This window comes from Micrasema longulum, unplaced genomic scaffold (genome assembly GCF_059751315.1).
Source record: "Micrasema longulum isolate JH-2025_06_02 unplaced genomic scaffold, ASM5975131v1 h1tg000314l, whole genome shotgun sequence".
NCBI classification, from domain to species: domain Eukaryota; kingdom Metazoa; phylum Arthropoda; class Insecta; order Trichoptera; family Brachycentridae; genus Micrasema; species Micrasema longulum.
The window spans coordinates 23,120-42,177 of NW_028277518.1; the positions used below are offsets into that span (position 1 = coordinate 23,120).

Sequence of the window (19,058 nt, forward strand, 5' to 3'; positions counted from 1 at the left end):
TGAGAGGTCATAATCCTTGTAGATGCGAAGGTTTATATATTATTATCTCTTAAATATTCTCCGTCTCTGTTGTAATAAGTTGATCTTAATAATTCCCAAGGGGGTGAAATCCAGTCCATGCGGACTTAAAATATTATAATTAAAATGAACTTTACAATACAAAATATTAAACTCATTCTTCAGTGGGTAGTGTATTTTATATATTTTAGTAAGCTGACATACATTTTTTATTTTTTATTTTTATTTTTATCGTTACACCATATATCCATGTTTTCATACTGCTTTTAATGTTTGTATTACTCAACTCATTAACATTATGTTGTTAAATCGTAAAAGGCACATGTGCTGTAGAATAAATAAATAAATTATTAGTATTTATTTTTGAAATAAATTTTTATAAAATTATAAATAAAGCATTTAATAAATTACAGATTAAAACATAAGCAAAATAAAATGTAGCTAAAAAAAAAAAAGCAAAACAGTGTACGCAAGTAATAATAAAAATAAAAGAAATTTGAAATTTATAAAAAAACGATTAAAAAATTGTGTGAAAAGGGGGTATTTTTTTTTTCAAAACTCACCGTCATGATAGTAACTAAGATTTAAATAAATATTGTTAAAATTAAGTAGAGAAATAAACAAAACTGAATTAAATATTAACGTTGAAATTTGTTGCAAAAGAGAGGGAAAACATTTTTGAGAAGGAAACATGGAAATCTAGGCATTTACAGAGCTTAAGACCTGTCATTGGCTAGTTTAAGTGGCCACTTTACAAACTGTGTAATATTCACCATTCTGCCTATGTTTGAAAATCCACGTTTCCTCAACTCTTTCATCTGTTGCTTTTGTGAAGTAAAAGAACTGAAACTATTATCATGCGGGTGAGATTCATCCGGCTGAACCAATTCACCGACTAGGCAACGCCAGAAAATAATTTTCCAATTTTTATACTTCTTCTTTTATCTGGTAGTTAATTCAACAATGTTTTGAGAATGTCCAAATGCTTGCAAACTGGCTTGATTTCCTACCTCAATGACAGGTCCTAAGCCCTGTAAATGCCTATACTTCCATATTGCCTTCTCAAAAATGTTTTGCCTCTCTGTTTTCACGAATTTAAATATGAATTACTCCCTAGGAAGGAAATCCAGACAGTCTCCAAGCATTTGGACATACTCAAAACATTGTTGAAATATTTACATTTGATTAAAAAATAACACAGTCATAAATGTATATTTATTATCAACAAAAGGAACTAAAAATAAGTTTCATTTATTTTTGATAAATTTTACTAGAATATTCGAATTTTAGTATTGAAAAAAAGGTTGACTATACGGACAAATTAATATAGGCAAGTACGGTATTGTGAGAATTAACAAGAACAGAGGCAGATATATTTGAAATTTAGACGTTTTTAAAGAAAATATCGAAGCTGGAAAGGAAAAAGTTACCAAGCGACATAAAGAAACTTTAGAGAAAAGTAATTTAAAGTTTTCTTTTATTATTTAAAAAAATCTCATAAACACGTATTATTTTGGCGTGATTACAAATTACAAATTAAAAATACCAAATACTTAATCAATTAAAAAAAAAACAACCTCAATTGGCTCTTCCGTAAAATTGCCAAATGTCGCTCGGTAACTTTTTTCTTTCAAGCGTCGTTATGTATCTTCGGTTGTTATTTAATAGAAGATATGTCAACACGCCTGAGTTACCAGCTTTATCGCTTGAACGTTTATTACAGAATATATTTAAGACATATTGCCTTAGCCTTAGGTTCAATATCTGGTGAGTTTCTAGTCGAATCAAAAAGATTCACCTTATCGTTTTTTAAATGGTTCAACGACTTCATGGAAATATAACATGGAGCTGGAAAACTTGGTTGTCCGACATCTTGTTTTAAATATCTCACAAATCCACAAAAAACGCGTATATTTCAATCATAAAACGTAACGAGCAAAACGACTGACTTTGACAATAACTCAATGCATAATAACAGGTTACGTGGTTTTTAAAATGTAAATAGCTGTCGAAAGTATCTTTAAAAAATAAAGAATCGCTAAATATTAACACTAATTCGCACAATGTTGTTATATTATTATATGTTTCTATTGTAATCGGGATTCAGGGCCAGAAATGTAAAAAATGTTACCATGATTTGATCGAATCAAGGCATAAACCATAGAATTAAGAATAGTCCAGAAAGATCGTAGAATCATATTTGAATACATCGGACTGTGTCCAATAATTCCCCCGCTATATCCCACTTTCACCGCGCGCGTTCGTGATGTCGCCGTGTGTCACCGTAAGGTAATAAAAAAGCATTCCGTTAAATTTCTCTAAAATTTAATTGTGCACGCGGAAATATTGATTGACACAACAGAGTAAAATGTCCACGATAAAGTTGTTTAATCCGAGATCCTATTTTCATTAGTTCTCTCATTAATGAGCAAAGTAGGGTAAAAAAAATTACTACCTTGGCAGCACTACTGAAATGTTCATTTTGTTTCTTCGACAATTTGACAGATGGAAAAATAATTCAATTTTTAAGTAATGCGTTTGCATACTTAAATATTTGTTTGCTAATTACACATGAAATGTGATACCATCCTGTTTCTTTAAGATCCTAGCAGTATTTCTACACTTTAAAAGGGCACAACACGGCATAGTTGAATTCAAATCAGGAGTTGCGTACTGAGCGACGTCTACAAAGAAACAAATGGGTCTAAACGTAAACCTACTCATTTATGATTAGTTTAGTCGCCTTCTGTTTGATGTGCGTATGCGGTTTCTGGACTATTCTTAATTCTATGGCATAAACGTTATCTGTAAACAAAGCCTACCTACCTGTATATATAAGTATGACGACAAGCGTTTGTACCAAAGTTGTCTGATGATGACAGAGCAGGGGAAACTCCTACTGGAGGTAATGGAATGATTGATAGGTAAGATATTGTAGAGTTTAGGATCAGAATGGGGTAGAGGGTAGCGGATGGAAAAACTTTGGATTAGGTGTTTGCTAGTTTGATGGGGATGAGATATAATCCTAGACAATAAATCTTGGTGTTGTTAAGTAAAGCTCCTGTCAGATTCCATTCAGGCTCCGGCCTCCCAGCCGTCCCGGTTATGAAACTACATACAATTACATTCAGAAACACGCATTTTTTTACTGACCAAAAACCGTACTCAATTTGATCATTTGTTATTTGTTCTTGCGGATGAAAAATACAGTTCTGGATGGGAAAAATAATAAAAATATTAGACGGGTGTTTTTTGTTCAATGGCTACCGTCAGGTAAAACACAAAAATGGACTTTTGGAAGTAAATTGGTAGTTTGATTAATGAAGTGAATTTGTTCTATATAACATGAGCAACGAAATATTTTTCAAAATAAAACTACGTGTTTTCTAAATTAAAAGTAAAATAAATTGTAGGTGTTTCCTAAAAATATTGTTAATTTCCATTGACGTATTATAAATAGATACTCCCTCACTAGCTGCTTCTCAGATTAAGCAATTATTGCGTTTTCCTTAACCCTTTATAGAACACTTATCTTGTGTTGATTTACGTCTTGCAAACCTGATAAAATATGTTATGTTTTAAGAAAATAAACCTATTGCATTTGAAAATTCTGACTGTTCTACCAGAGTTACGTTGACAAATACGAAGTATTAGAAATTTAATACCTCATAGGGAAATATCATTATTTTGAACATTTTTAAAGTAATAAAAGTCAATTAAATACTGTCCTGTAAACAAATATTTTTTTGTTACTTATTAGTAGCATAATAAATATTTTTTTGATTTGTAATTTTAAATTTCCGCAAAAACGGCCATTCCATTGGCCACGCCCCTAATACGTCACGATTCATGTTTATTTGTTTCTGATCATTCAAATTTGTTTAGAACATTGTCACGAATCTTGACGTCACAACTATCAAGGCCAAACATGTCGCGTTTTTCTAGTGATGTATTAAAAAAAAACTTAAATTTATGTACTAAAACATTTCTCCACAATATCCCGATTGATTTTTAAAATACAATTAATTATTATAAACCCATTTTGTTTATTTATATTTATTGGTATTCGTAGTATGTGATATTTCCCTATTCTGGTGGAAACATTATTAACATATTAACAATGAATAAATAAGAAAAACGATTCACAATGCACATGGAAATATTCAAATGAGAAAGATAAATACAATATACATAGGTACGTATATCCTAGGTTTATATTTTTGTTTAACTCATTATTATAGCAACGACACTTCTGTCAGTATTGTGGGCATATAATTATAATATACCAGTAGGCGCGTAGAATCAAGTTTGCATACATCGCACTGTTTCCAAAAGTTTGCCAACTGATTAAAAAAAATAATTTAAAGTAGTTATCTATTTCGCAATAGTGATATTGAGTAAAACACAATATATAAATAATGTTAAACACGATAAAACGTAATACAACGATCAGCAGAATCATTTAAAAAGCATTATGTAAATCTCCACGGAAAGGAAGCCGTATCACGCTTTAAATCGTTTCCATAATCATTTTTAGCAATTTGTATATCCGGACCGTTACATTTTTCAGGCGAAAAATTATAAAACCATATATTTGTGTTAGTTTATAGTTTATCGAGATCGGTGTTGTTTCGTTCGTTTACTAGTTGTGCAATATGTTGTAAAAAATATTATGAATGTAAAATTAACGGTAAAAGAGATGTATGCCGAGAATTTACGGTAATGTAGGAAACGGCGAAGACGACCAAGAAAGACGCGAACTATCAGATAAACCAAAATCTCAAGTCTAATCATGTCAAAGCGGATACAACCGAAGGGCTTGTATGAAAAAATGTATAAATGTGAAAGAAAAAAAGGAATGCATGTCTGAAAAGACGTTGGTGGCGGTCGTATCCTCTCTGCCTACTTCTACGGGGAAATGGCGTGATGGTAGAAGTAGAAGTAAATGTATTATGACACGTGTAAAAATATATTGCGCAGCGCGTGTATAAACAATGCGTTGATAAATTAAAGCTCAAACATTTAAACTTTTATTTAAAGTTTACTAAGTCAGTTTTATGGTATAGCAGCAGGATGTGTTGTAATGCAGCTTTTTACAAATGTTAACGATTATTAAAAATAATAATAAAAAACTTCCATAATCAATTGAAAATATAATGTCCATGGGCCCTGTGTAGCTCTATGATGCGCCGCTAACAGCTGAAGGTACGTCGAATGAAAAATTGTAAAATTGATTAAAATAGGAAACGGGCAACTAAAGTTAAAATCTCAACCGTCCAAGCGCTGGCACCCAAGCACCCAAGAAGTTTTTTTTTAGTGATAATGGCGTTTTAGGATTTTGGTTTTTGAGGGTTGGAGCTTCTACCTCAGTTAGAGATCAACAGAAGACACGAGGTTGCTGTTCAATGCGTATTGATTACATGGCAAATAAGATACAGCCCTTGGTTTTGGAGCGCGAGCATAGCGACGATGATGAGTTGAAGAGACTGCACTTGGAACTACATGCTGGAACTGAGTGACTGCGTTGAGCTAAGTCTTTGGACTGGATGAGCTGACTGATGCTGAACTGAACTGTACCGGACTGAATTGGGCGTTGACTGCGCCCCGTGGTCTCTTAATAGGTCACGTTCCTTTGTTGATCATTTCTCCATGGTAGGGTCGGTGTTAATGTACTGCAGGACAATGTTCTCGTCTTTCTGCGCAAAACTGTTAGAAATGCATAAATTGTCGGATTGGATTCTATAGAAAACGATGACTCGCTTCATCGGTCGTTGTACTATAATTTCAGGTAAAATGATTTAGCACGTGTGTGTCATCGATCATGGACTATGAACCCGCATCTTTAATAATAAAAATTGTAACTATCCTAGTTCAGGTAGATTTAATAATACTGTTCTGCGTAAAACATAGAACTAGAACCCTAGACGAATGTTCTCTGCTCGACGGCTACTCTCGTGTCCTGAAATAAAAAAATGTTTTTAATGGTTAACGCTCTTGCCTACTTTACTTAGGTCCCGCGATCTATTCCTGGCATGGTCGACATAAAGTATTTATCTAGTAGTCGGTTTTCACTGCGACATTAATCGTTCGACTAATCTTGACTTCATGTTTACCACCATTTATTCGCTGCGATTGTTGTATCGATGCAATATCGTATGCATTATTTGGTGAGAGTATAAATAATGTTAGCAAAAAATAATGGAAAACGAAATTTCTCGAGGGTCTGATCGTCACAATTTTGATCTGATTTTAAGAATATGTTGTCGGCCTCGTGGTGTAATGGTCAGCGCGTTTGCCTACCATGCAAGAGGTCTCCGGTTCGATTCCCGAAATGGTTGATTTGAGATATTTATTTAAAAGGGTGTTTTTACACTGGAATATTTCATGGTTATTGGGTTGGTACCTGAAACGTAAGACTGATCATCTTACCTTAATGTAAAAAAAATATTAATATACGCTGCGATTGGTGTACCAATGCAGTGCCCTATGTACCATTAGGTGCGGAAAGGGAATGCTGACGATTACACTACACTGACCTTTCCACGAAATTATAATATTTTAAGGAGAATAATTATTTAGTCATTTTGTGGCGTAATAATAAATTGTTTAACGTCTTTGATAAAATAAAATAATAAAAAACATTAAAACGCGAGTATTTTTTGTAAAAAATAATTAAATTTACAAGTTTTTTAACGGATGTACCTTAGAAGATAAAACACGGAAGATTTATTGTTGCCGTTTTGAAGTTAAAATTGCAGAAATTATCGCAATAAGGTATTTTATACCTAAATAAAACACCCCAGTCAACTTTCGATATAAAAATGTTTTTTAAAAGTTAAAACAGAAATCTGAAGTCCACTTTGTTTAAATGTAAAAAAACATCAGTAGTCCCAGATACAGTATTTTAAAATGTGCTATTATTATTTTAAAATAACATCATTTTACATAGAAATTTCTTTATAGGTTGAAATTAACTCATTTTTAAAAAAAAGTTACGATGTTTTAGAAATCACTTGTTCCCTGAACATTTCGATCAATGTGACTCCCGCGGTTTATCCTTCAAGGTGCAGGATATGAAATCTAACATCGGCCCTTCTAGATCCAAGCCACAAAAATAAATTTCTTCGTAACGGGATAAAATAATGAATACATACAATAGGTACGTTTAAATATATTTAAAAAATAATACATGCATTAGTAATGCTTATATATATTTTTTTCATTTTAACGTCTATGTATAAGGGGGTACATATTATGTATACTGTGTGATATGGATACTGAACTAACAAATGAAATAAGTTCGTATTTTTTTCACATCGTTCTCATTAAAAACATAAAATTGTCTAAAGTAAAGTTAAAATTAATTCGAAATGTTCTCAAACAATCCAAAGTTATTATGAGTACAGCTAATTCATTTCGTATTGTATTCCTAGAAACTTTTATTATTTGATGAAAAATTTAAGCGTTGCGGGAATAAAGATTTTCAGGCTAATTACTTTCCCGACCGCGAGCTCTTTCTACCTATATATTATGTGTAAACATAAGTTGTGTCTCATTTTTTCAAATGTAAAAATGAGCATCGAAAATAAAACTGTAAAATTAAGCTGTGTCATGTATTCTGCTCACTTAGGAACATCTCGGACACTCTCAGAACTGTGTATTTTGCTCTTTTCCAGTCAGTGGCAATCTATGGTATAGTGGGCTGGAGAGGTTGCGCGGTGTCTATCATGAACTAATAAATGTACAAAAATAAATACCGAGAGTAATGTTCCGATGTCCTCCAACATACCATGTGAGACATTGATTCAATCTATGAAGGTACTGGACAATAGACAATTAAATAAAATATTTAAGGTTTATACAGTAGACACTTTATATAATTAGTTCTATTATACAAATATGTAAAAAAGAAAAAAATAGAGAACTTGAGATGAATAAGTCACTCAGATACCAACATAAAATTAAAATTCCTAAATTCCACACAAGTCATGCTTTGTCTTCAAAGGTGTAAAAAATTATAATAATCTTCCCAACGAACTAAAAACTATTAAAAATAATATATCAATAAATAAATTTTAAGTAAAAAAATTAGGTTCTGGTACTTAGGTTGAATGGAACACAAGACGGTTGCTTGGTGCTGCATCTAGTGTTTTTTTATTATTATAAACCTTCAAAATGCAATGTCAAGTAGACAAAGGTGAGCATTTTCGACCACTCCATCTGATCGTGTTCAAACGAGGGAATACAGAAGGAGGTGTCGAAAATGTTCACTTCCGTCTACTTGCCATTTCATTTTAAAGGCTTGCAACCGAGAAAATAATATTTACATCAAACGAAAAAGCGAGCATTATAACTTGTAGTGCAGAAACTTTTTATTCGAGTGAAGTATACCGTTTTATTTATGGTGCTCATTTTTAAATTTGAAAAAAAAAACGGACACAACTTATGTTAATACCCCATATGTTATAATTTTTGGGTAATGGTAACCTAATGTACTTTGCGGGCGAAGTAAAATAGCCTATAGCCTTTAAGCCATTTAATGGTCTGTTAAATAAACTTGTTTACTTGATTGATTGAGTTCGTGTTTTATTCACTTATCCTGAATTATTTCATTTTGATAAAATCTAGCTTCGATGTTATTTTTATAATCGTAACGTTGGCGTTGAGCGGTAATCACTGAAATTATTAGACACAAACGGTATGAAAATAAACTAAGAAATCAATTTTGCTCTACCTTACTTTGTTACATAATAGGAAAATATCCATTTTTGTACAATGAGGAATTCCAGCCCAACCCGGAATTTAATTTTTAAAATGTTTTCGTGTACACGTGAATATTTAAAAAATTTGGAGTAGGATGAAATATCTCAAAAACGCACGCAAAAATAAAAATTAAAATGTTAAAAATAGTATTCATTTTAAAATCGTAAATAATGACGTCACTCCTTATATCTACGTGTATTATTTCCGGTTTCCGCTTTAAAGCCCCCGCACCTTGTAAGGAACGTTTTGACCATAGAAAAAAAAGAGTATACAGTAAAGAAATAAAGAGTATGTAGAGAATAGAGATACCTTGTTGACATTTCAACCAGAGTCTACGTCAACTTTCTAGGTTTTTCTAAATCGAAACGTGCGTAAAAACAACCATAACATAGAAATGAGCAAATTACGATCAACTAAATGAAGTTATCAAAGCAACATTCCATAGATTCTTGTCAGTTTTGTTATTGGCTGGAGAAATACAACTTAACGCAGTCAATGAAAGTAAAAACGCCAACCGTTTCATGACGTCACTACTTAAAAGTGACACACTGATTACAGTCATTTGGCGCGGTATTTGATAAATGTAACTTTAAAAAATCATATTTTTGTAAATGACGCACAATATATATTTTTTTTTGCTTAGTTAAATAGTACGCTAATAGAAAAAAACAAATTAGAAAACAGTGGAATTCCTCATTATAAATTAACGAAGATCTATGAAATACTGTGAAGTAATTTTTTTTTAATTCCCGCGAAAACGGTACATTGCATTGGCCACGACAACAATACGTCACCGTTCGTTTAAATTTTGAACTTTGTTTGTGACCGTTTAAATTCAAATGGAATATTGTCACGAATCAGAAGAATCGAAAGATAATATATATACGACAAATCCATAATAACAAATTTCCCAACGAAAATGATTAAAGCACATTTCAATAGCCAAATAGTCACAATTAAAATCAAGTTCGTTCATAATTTGAATTTATTTACATTATGTAAACAATGATGTAGTAAATATTTTTATACTTTAAAAAGTATCTATTTAAGTACTAAAATTATTTACATTTCAGGTAGTAAAATAAGATAAGAAAATGACTTCGTACTTGCATATAATATAATCCATAGTAAAATTTTATGTGTAAGCTTACCATTTTCAAACGATCGTAGAGCCAAGTTGGTGAAGAGAAGTTTTACGGTGAAGGATATGACGATAAACGCCAACGCGTATAATATCTCCGAAAGAATGATCTTCGTCGAGGGATTAATATAAAAATGTCACCGAAGAAGCGTACTTGAGGGAAATTTCGGGGCTCTGACACCTCCTGGATTTGGCAATCTTCCAGGTCTGAAGTGGGAATCAACAGGAGAACGCTCGAACGGGTAGACAAATAGTCTCGTTACACGCGGAGCTGAGAAGCTTCCAACCGCGCAGATGTTGCCGAGTGTGGCGGAGATGTCACGCCCCAACGTTGATTCCTACAGGAAAAAATAGTATTTCAATTTCAAAAAGTAAAACAAAGCAGAAAAATGTGAAAAATATTTTTGAGAAAGAAATATGTAAGTCTATGCATTTTCGCGGCCTATGACCTGTCACTGGGTGGTTTAAGTGGCCACTACATATACTGTGTTACATTCACCATTCTGCCATGTTTAAACATGCAAATTTCCTAAACTCTTCCATCTGTTGACTTTTGTGAAGTAATAAAGCTGAAACCTTTATTGATGTGGGTGAGATTCATCTGGCTATTGCCAATATGGTGGTATCTTTACGAATAAATATTTTAAGGCAGTCGGCATGATCCATAACAATGTCCGAAACCACAACCTCAATTTCATTTAGTATACGACAATATTATAATTTTGTCTTATATTTAATGGAGTAGAATAAATGATTTGAACTTGACGTTGAATGTTAAGTCTGAACCTATACATGGTGTTTTAGGGCCAGACCGCGAAACCTCAGAGAACATTCCTCATGGTGAACTTAAAAAAGAATCTTAATACTTTTTCTACAAAATCTTTTTTTTTTAAATAATTTAAAATTTAGTGAATTTTTGATTTTTGAGACTAGCATCCCTTTTACAAACCACTACCCTTCGCTACAAAAGATACAGATTAAAAACGTATTTGACTAACGAAGCAATACGCACCAGACGCGGACAAGGGAAGCGGCTGAATAGGGGAAGGCTTAGGGTTTGTGGAAGGGATGCTGGTCCGAGAAATTAAAGATTTACTCCATGGTTCGAAAAAAAAAAATTATTAAAAAAATGATTTTCCGTAATAAATAAGTATGTGTCTTTTTTAAAGTTTACCATGAAGAATTTTCCTCTGAAGTTATGCAGTCTGGCCTATTTACATAAAAAAGGTACCAAAAAAAAGTAAAGAAGTTGGTGCATACCTAATTGACATATACATAGACATGCCCTGAGACCTTAAAAAATAATGATACTTAACTCATTCCCAGACGCTCTGTCATGCCCAGTGCGTATGTAGTAGTTTTTCTACCGCCAGCCAGGCAAGACGTTTGGAATCAAAACCAAAATACCTACTTATGTCATGAAAGCGTGTAAAAACCTTTCGGATTAAGATTGTAGAAATGATTGTCTACCTTTTCATTTGTAAATTGTAAATACATGTTCACGAGTGATTAACAAAGCTTAAAACGATTAGTATTAAAAAAATATTCTCATTTTTATATTAATTGATAAAGTTATATATGCACGTTTTTTTTCATTACAATCTTCTTTAATACGTTTAGTTAATGTTATAACAATAACTAAGCAAAAAAGAGATTAGTTCTTGTGCTTGGAGAGTGACACGGTTTCAGTCATTTGAAATAATATAATTTCGAATACATATGAGATTTTTTTTTGTATGAAATAAAAAGAAAAACAGAAAATTAAGAAACTAGAAAATAGAATGCTGTTTTTACTCGGGTTCAAAAAAAACTTTAAATTTATTTATTGATATATTGGTTCTAGTTCATTGGGGAGATAATTATATTTTTTTTATCCATTTTCTATTAAAATAAAGATTATTTTTTGTAAACGCCAAATTACGCCTAGTGGCGCAATTGCTAAGCTCTTCTTACTAACAGGGGTGGACTGATACGAATACGTTTTTAAAATATACTAAATGCGAGTAAATATTATTTTTGCAATCTCCAAAATCCAGCGAAAATAAATAAATGGGTCAAAATTACAAGAAATTTTAGGAAAACATCTGATAGGGTTCCACCAAGAGTAAAAGTTGATTTTCAATGTTAAATACAAACTTTTTTTATGTGGCGAAAATGAGCAACCCTCCAATCGGTAGTATGTGGATGATTGTTGAATGCATCCCTGGTTTAAATAAACACACCGAGTAACTGTGTGTTCGTTTTACTTTTACTTTTTTTTAATAATTGACTTTATAGGGTTCGTCTTTGTATTGATATGTCAATGGCATAGAATTAAGAATAGTCCAGAAGGAGTGTAGAATCATACTTGAATACATCGGACTGTGTACAAAAAGCCCCCCACTTTCGCCGCGCGCATGCGTGAAGTCGCCGCGTAATGTTGCTTGATCGTGAAAAATATTATATAATCCTAACACAAAGGTAAGAAAAAAAGAAGAGTTTGAAAAAAACCTCTAAAATTTAAACATTAAACGGAAACATTGAGTAATACAACAGAGTAGATAAGTAAAGAGTTATTTAATAATAATAATTTGATTAATGAACTTTGAACTTAAAAAATAAAACTAATTTTATTTAACATAAAACGGATATTTTATGTCATGTTAAAAAATATTTGATGCTTCAAAGATAATGTCGGTCAAATTTCCACCACGGCGTTGTTTAATCCGAGAGGTCTGATTTTCATAAGTTCTCTTATCAGGTGAGCAAAGTAGCGTAAAAAATTGACCTGGCAACACTAACAAAATGTCCGTTTGGTTTGCTTTTGACAATCTGACAGATGGAAAAAATAATTAATTTTTTTAGTAGTGCATCTGTAACTTACAGATGCATTTGCTACTTATACATGAAATCCCATCCTGTTTCTTTAAGATCCCAGCAGTATTTCTCCACTTTAAAACGTTACAACACGACACAGTTGAATTCAAATCGGGAGTTGCGGACTAAGCGACGTCTACAAAAAAAATAATGAGTCAAAACGTAAAACTAGTCTTTAAGAGTAGTTTAGTCGCCTTCTGTTTAATGCGCTATGGTCAACGGCATACCTACAGAGATTGATTAAAAATAGAGTAATGCCTCACCGAACACAAGTTTCTCACGTACGACGGTTTTCTCGCTTGCCTCGGGTTTGACACCAGGTAAAACTAAATATTATAAATACGCACTAATAATTTTCCGAGATAAATTTCAATTTGAAGCGAGATAACAGCTTTAGGGAACAAATAAAAGAATACGAAGGCGCCCCCCCGTCACTAATCTAATTACAGAAGAAATAATTTCCGCGAGCCTTTGTTTCCATTTCTCGCTTCGAATTCACAGAATTACAACATTTTCGTTGTCCGTATTATTGCGGTACCTGCTTTCGGGAAACACGAACATTCACAACACACATAGGATGGAATTTTAAAATATGAAGTGTTACAGGGGTAAAAGGAAACATGATTGATAGATTATCGTATTTTTGTTGTTTTAATTATAAAAATAAATTTCTTTCAACTAATTACGTAGTTGTTAATTAGCGAGTGACCTTGTAAATGTGAAATCTATCGAATTGTAAAATAATGTCAACAACAACATCAACAACAAACCATCACGCCGTTTTCCCGTAAGGGTAGGCAGAGGATAGAACGCCATATCACTCTGTCTTTGCATACAGACCTCGCTTCCTCTACATTCATACATCTTCTCATGCACGCACGCCGATTATTCCTACTCTTGACATGTCCATCTTTAAGTATTTGATGGACTTGGTCGTGCCATGTCTTTCTCGGTCTTCCTCGTTTTCTGCATCCATCAAAATTCGCATCTTAGATCCTATTAGCCGTTCTTTTGCCGTCCATTCGCTCTACATGTCCAAACCAACGTAGTACCCCTTTATTGATTCTCTCGATAGCGCATTGCTCAGCCTTACACAGTTCACGGATCTTGACATTTGTGCATCTATCATACATCGTTTTACCACAAATTCACCTGAAGGATTACATTTCGACAGCATTCAACCTACTTCATCATGATTTTTCCAAAAAAAATGCTATTATCCAACAAAAATATAATTTAAAATTACAAAGTTCGCATTTTTGACATGTGCATGAAAAAAATATTTTATCTAAAATGATATAAAAAACTAAGATATAAAAAGAACCCGAAAGTATCATAAATTTACTACTAATTTTAATTCTCTATCGAAACGAATATTAATGTTTTTTTTGTGGATATTTAATTTAACTATGTATACATCACGGGTATTATTATTTAGTTTTTTTAATGTTATGAATGTAATATCTCTAAACTACGATCAGGGATATAAAAAAAAGAAAGCACGAAAATAAAATGTTCAAATAGTGTGTGAATATCGGGGACAAAATAATATATTAAAGCATTTTGCCTCCGTTCCAGATTCGCTACAATCATCGTATCTGTTTTTCACAATAGTTTCCTACTCGTTACCTGAAAAGCTACCTGGCTTTGTGTTCCTCACAACCTCGTTAGGGTACTTCCGCTGAAGACAACTTCCCAACAACCGTGTGAAAATTTTTGGAAAAAAAAAGGTTCGAGTTGAGTTTACGCATTCCCCACTGCGCGCCATCTAGTCAATAAAAAATGAATAATATTTCAAGAACATTAATTTTCCACGTCTAGTTTTATAAATTTTGATTGAGCAGCACCGCAGTTGGCAATTCAATGTTCTTTTGTATTCAAACATAATATGCACAAAACATAATATTGAAAGTTGAAGTTATTGAAATATCTGCGATCTTCAAAAATTTGCCTACTTTGGGATTATTTCAATTTGGGAAATTATTTTTCTCTCAGAATACTAAAAATGAGAAAACTGCTGTTGGAAAGATTAAATATGGTTAAAATTGCGTTTAGTTTAGTATAATCAAACTAAATTTTAACAAGAAATATATATACACAAATAACATAAAAAAATAAAACACATAAAACACGCTGAAAATTTAAATAACGCTGTCTTATCTACAAATTATTTTTGATTACATCAAAGAAGGGTATATAAAAGCTTGGTTTTTTATTGAGGTCAGTAAGAAAATTATATTATTCATTGGTTTGGAGTCAATTAGAATGAAATTCATACATTTGGTCACCTCTGTATGCTACGCATTGTAATTATTTTTTTATTTAAATAATTTATTGACAGTTCTTGATGGAATCCCATTGTAATAATGTAATAACTTATATTTACATTTAAGTTAATAATTAAAAATACTTGGTACACTTCCACTTTTTTGTTTGACTAATTAGCGCTTTCATCCTCTAATAGGCGTCTTCAGACTGGTGAATATTATACAGTGTAAGGATAATTTTAGATAAGTAAGAAAGCGCTAATTGGTCAAACAAATAAGTGGAAGTGTACCAAGTATTTTAAAATTTATAACTTATATGTAAATATAAGTTATCACATCATAGTAATTAAATTGAAAAAAATCAGCATAAATTTCCCCGGTTAATAAATTGCATTAAACGCAAGAATATATAAACTATAATCTTCTCTTACATATATAACATACATCAAATTTACTCCAAATTAGAGAAAGCTGACCTGTTTTTTTTGTATATGGTTGTATTGCTGCTATTGTATGCTGACTTGGTCAAATGTGTCTAAAAGGCCTATGTAGCATCATATTTATTTTGTATATACTAATTTATATCTATCCAAGTCAAATTTTCACATTAATTATCTGTTCCCGACACTACAAAATTCACCGATGACCAAAAAATATATGTGTATACTATAACTTTATTAAACTTCAAAAGCCAATTATTCTTATTTTTATTATTAAATTGAGTTTCTAATATATTCATTTGTTTTTTAAATAAATAAGTTTTTTTAAATTTGTAAATTATTTATAACCTCTGAATATATAAAACATTTTTTTTGCGTTAGTAAATAATAATAATAACTTTTACGAATTAAGATAAAAAATGTTGAAGCGGGGTAATTTCACTGGAATGCATTAACAAAAAAAATGGATTTTCAAACACAGGCAGGCAGATAAAAACCTCTGTTTACGTAATCATTTATTAGTGTGTTAAATTTATTTTATAAAATAAATTTAAGATAGTTAACCAGTATTTATTTTGGTTATTTATTACGAACAGGAAATGGAAGATGAAACAAAATTAAAATGTTTGAGTAATTCTTCTTCTTCCTAGTCGGCCAATCGTGATTAAGGATCTTGACCACCTTGTAGTACTATCGAGACTGCATTCCTCCATTTGTCTCGACACCTCGCATTTCTGAGAGCTATCATTAACGAAGTTCTAGTTTTTATCTGTTTCGACCAGCTTATAAGATACCTCCCTTTCTTTCCCCTACGCTGCCGACCACAATAAGCTTCTCTGGGTAATCTTTATCTTTTTTGCGTGGTGGCCAAAACATCGCAGAACTCTTCTGAGGCATATGTTCAAGAGTTTGTTAGTCAGCTTCAGTTCCTGAAGAACGGAGGCGTTGGTGCATCTGGCTGTCTAGCGTGTTCTCAGCATACGCCTCCAGCATCACATCTAAAGGCATCTATCATCAATGTTTTCAGTTTGTTTAAATTTTTGTAAACACGAACTGGATTCTAACCACTTAGGAGCTGTAAATATTAACATATTACAACAGGCACGAAGAACATTTTACAGAAGGGAATATAGAAGTCTAGGCACTCACAGGGCCTGTCATTGGCTAGTTAAAGTGGTCACTTTACACATTGTGTAACATTCACCACGAATCCTTGTTGATGAATCCACATGGTCCAAGAAGTAGAAAAATTAAAAAATATTTTCAGGCGTTGCCTAGTATGTAGGTGAAATAATTCAATCAATAAAGGTTTTAGCTCTTTACCTTCAAAAACATCAACAGATGGAAGAGTCGAAGAAATAAAGATGTTCTAATACAGGCATAATGGTGAATGTAACGCAACTACACTGGCTCAGTATAAGACATAGAAGAAACATTCACATTCTATCACTTCTTCACAATATTTCAAATAATCCCACTTCGCCTGTTTATCTGAGAGAGCTCTTCCAACCTCTTTCACAACGCGGACTATCTCTTCGTTCTAGTAACGAGAGAACCCTTTAAATACCCTGTCATCGCTCAAACTTTCTTGCCTCCTCTTTGACAGTAGTAGCCGCTCGATTGTGGAATAATTTACCTACTAATGTTAGAGACGCCCCCTTTTTATTCACATTGAGGTCAAGATTGATCTTATACGGATAGAGTCTTGAGCTTACAGGTACAAATTTTAAAAATTATCGTACCTGTAAAAATAAAGAATGAGGCAAAAGACAACAATAAAATATTATTTGATTTTGTTAACGTTTTGCCAATTAACAAACAGTGTCAATATAAGATAATGACAGATCACTTCCTCGATTGCAATTTCAAATCCAAAATAAACCACCAGATCATGACCCGACAAGTATCGGCACAGCAGCTGATGGTACCACGACAAAAAAACTACTATGGTGACAGAACAATGGGTAGTGTAGTACCAAAACTGTACAATTTAATACCAGCCAAAAATCGTGAAGAAAAAAACCTAATTTCGTTTAAAAAAATAGTCAAAAAATTATTAAACAGCAAGTGAAACTTAAGTGTATAAATATATCTTATTCTTTAATTATTATTAAACTATGTACTTACTTATAAATTTAAAAAAAAAATGTAATGTAACCCGCAGACAAGCTTCGGCTTTGCGGGAACAAAAATACAATTTTGTATGTTATTTACTTGTTAAAATGAATAAAACTTAATAAAAAAAAATGAAAAAAAATGTAACTATCTAAATATTTCACCACAAGGCCGACAAAACAGCGCGTTAGCCTGCCATGCAAGAGGTCTCGGGTTCGATTCCCGACACGGTTGATGTGAAATATTAATTTAAATGGGTGTTTTCAGACTAGAATATTTCATAGTCCCTGGACTGGTTCCTGAAGCGTAAGACTGATCATCTTACCTTCAGTAACAAAAATGATCAAGATACGTTGCGATTGGAGTACCAATGCAGTGCCATATGCACCATTAGGTGCGGAAAGGGAACGATGACGATGATCTAAATATTTCAATTGTTCCTTTATCCTTCTTCGTTCCTTCCCATCCCCTCTCCTCTTTTCATAGTATAGTGTTAATTTTTTGATATATTTTTATTTTGTTAACCTTTGTATTTAATTTTTGTATGATATTTTACTATTGTAAGATTCAATATGTCCATGTATATGTAGTTTTCTCAAACTAAACGGTTTGGTTAGGTAGAAAGAAATTGCCTTAAGGCAATATGCCCGCCCTTATATATATAAATATTGTATTTGTATATAAAATGTTAAATAATAAAAACAAATAACGTTACACAGTATGTAATGTGGCCATTTGAACCAGCCAATGACAGGCCATAAGCCCTGTGGATGCCTAGACTTCTATATTCCCGTTATAATATGTTAGCGTCTATTATTTTCTATAGATTTATGATCTAATCTTTTCCGAGCCGGCCATTGCACTTTTTACCATCCCAGCTCTTCTTTTGATACCACTCTCGCAGCTGCCATTGTTCAAATCACTACTCTACGAGGCAGGATTTTTCCCGAGTAGTCATCGAGTCAAAAACACTCGTCCAGGGTTCTGTAGCTTAATCACAAATAACTATCGATGTGCTTTAAAACATGCTAAGCATTTGAGCGATCACAACGAACAACAATGAACATGCTTAAGTTATCGCAGTCATAAGTCAACGCGGGTGTAATCACTAAGTCAACGCATGTGTTGGTTTATTTTTTGTTTTCCTCGTAAATAAATACAGTTCACTGGCGAAAAATCCGCTTTTACTTTAAAAAATAATACAATATATTGCATTTGCAAAATAGTAAGGAGTATCTAATACAAAAAATTTAAAATTCAATTACAACTACTATGGCGACTGCTTTTCTTGACGATTGGCTTGCCAACCGCTGACTAAATGCAATAAATAGCATGATAAATAAATAAAAATAGCCGTTTTAGAATATTTTCCACATTTACACCGGTAAATTTCAAATATGTTATGGCGCAGCAGGATTATAAGTCGCGAAACGTAAATATTTTTACATTTAATATTAT

The 19,058-nt window shown here is 32.4% G+C and overlaps 1 protein-coding gene across 1 annotated transcript in view; it reads right to left on the minus strand.

Annotated features, from left to right (window-relative positions):
- Positions 1-13,253, minus strand: part of LOC148282567 (uncharacterized) — a 25,350-nt gene extending 12,097 nt beyond the window's left edge. Inside the window, exons 1-2 of the mRNA XM_088224877.1 lie at positions 13,042-13,253; positions 9,933-10,260 (exon numbers count right to left, since the gene is read on the minus strand). The gene's annotated coding sequence lies outside the window, so the exon portion shown is untranslated. The remainder of the gene's footprint in view (positions 1-9,932; positions 10,261-13,041) is intronic.
- Positions 13,254-19,058: the final 5,805 nt, after the last annotated feature.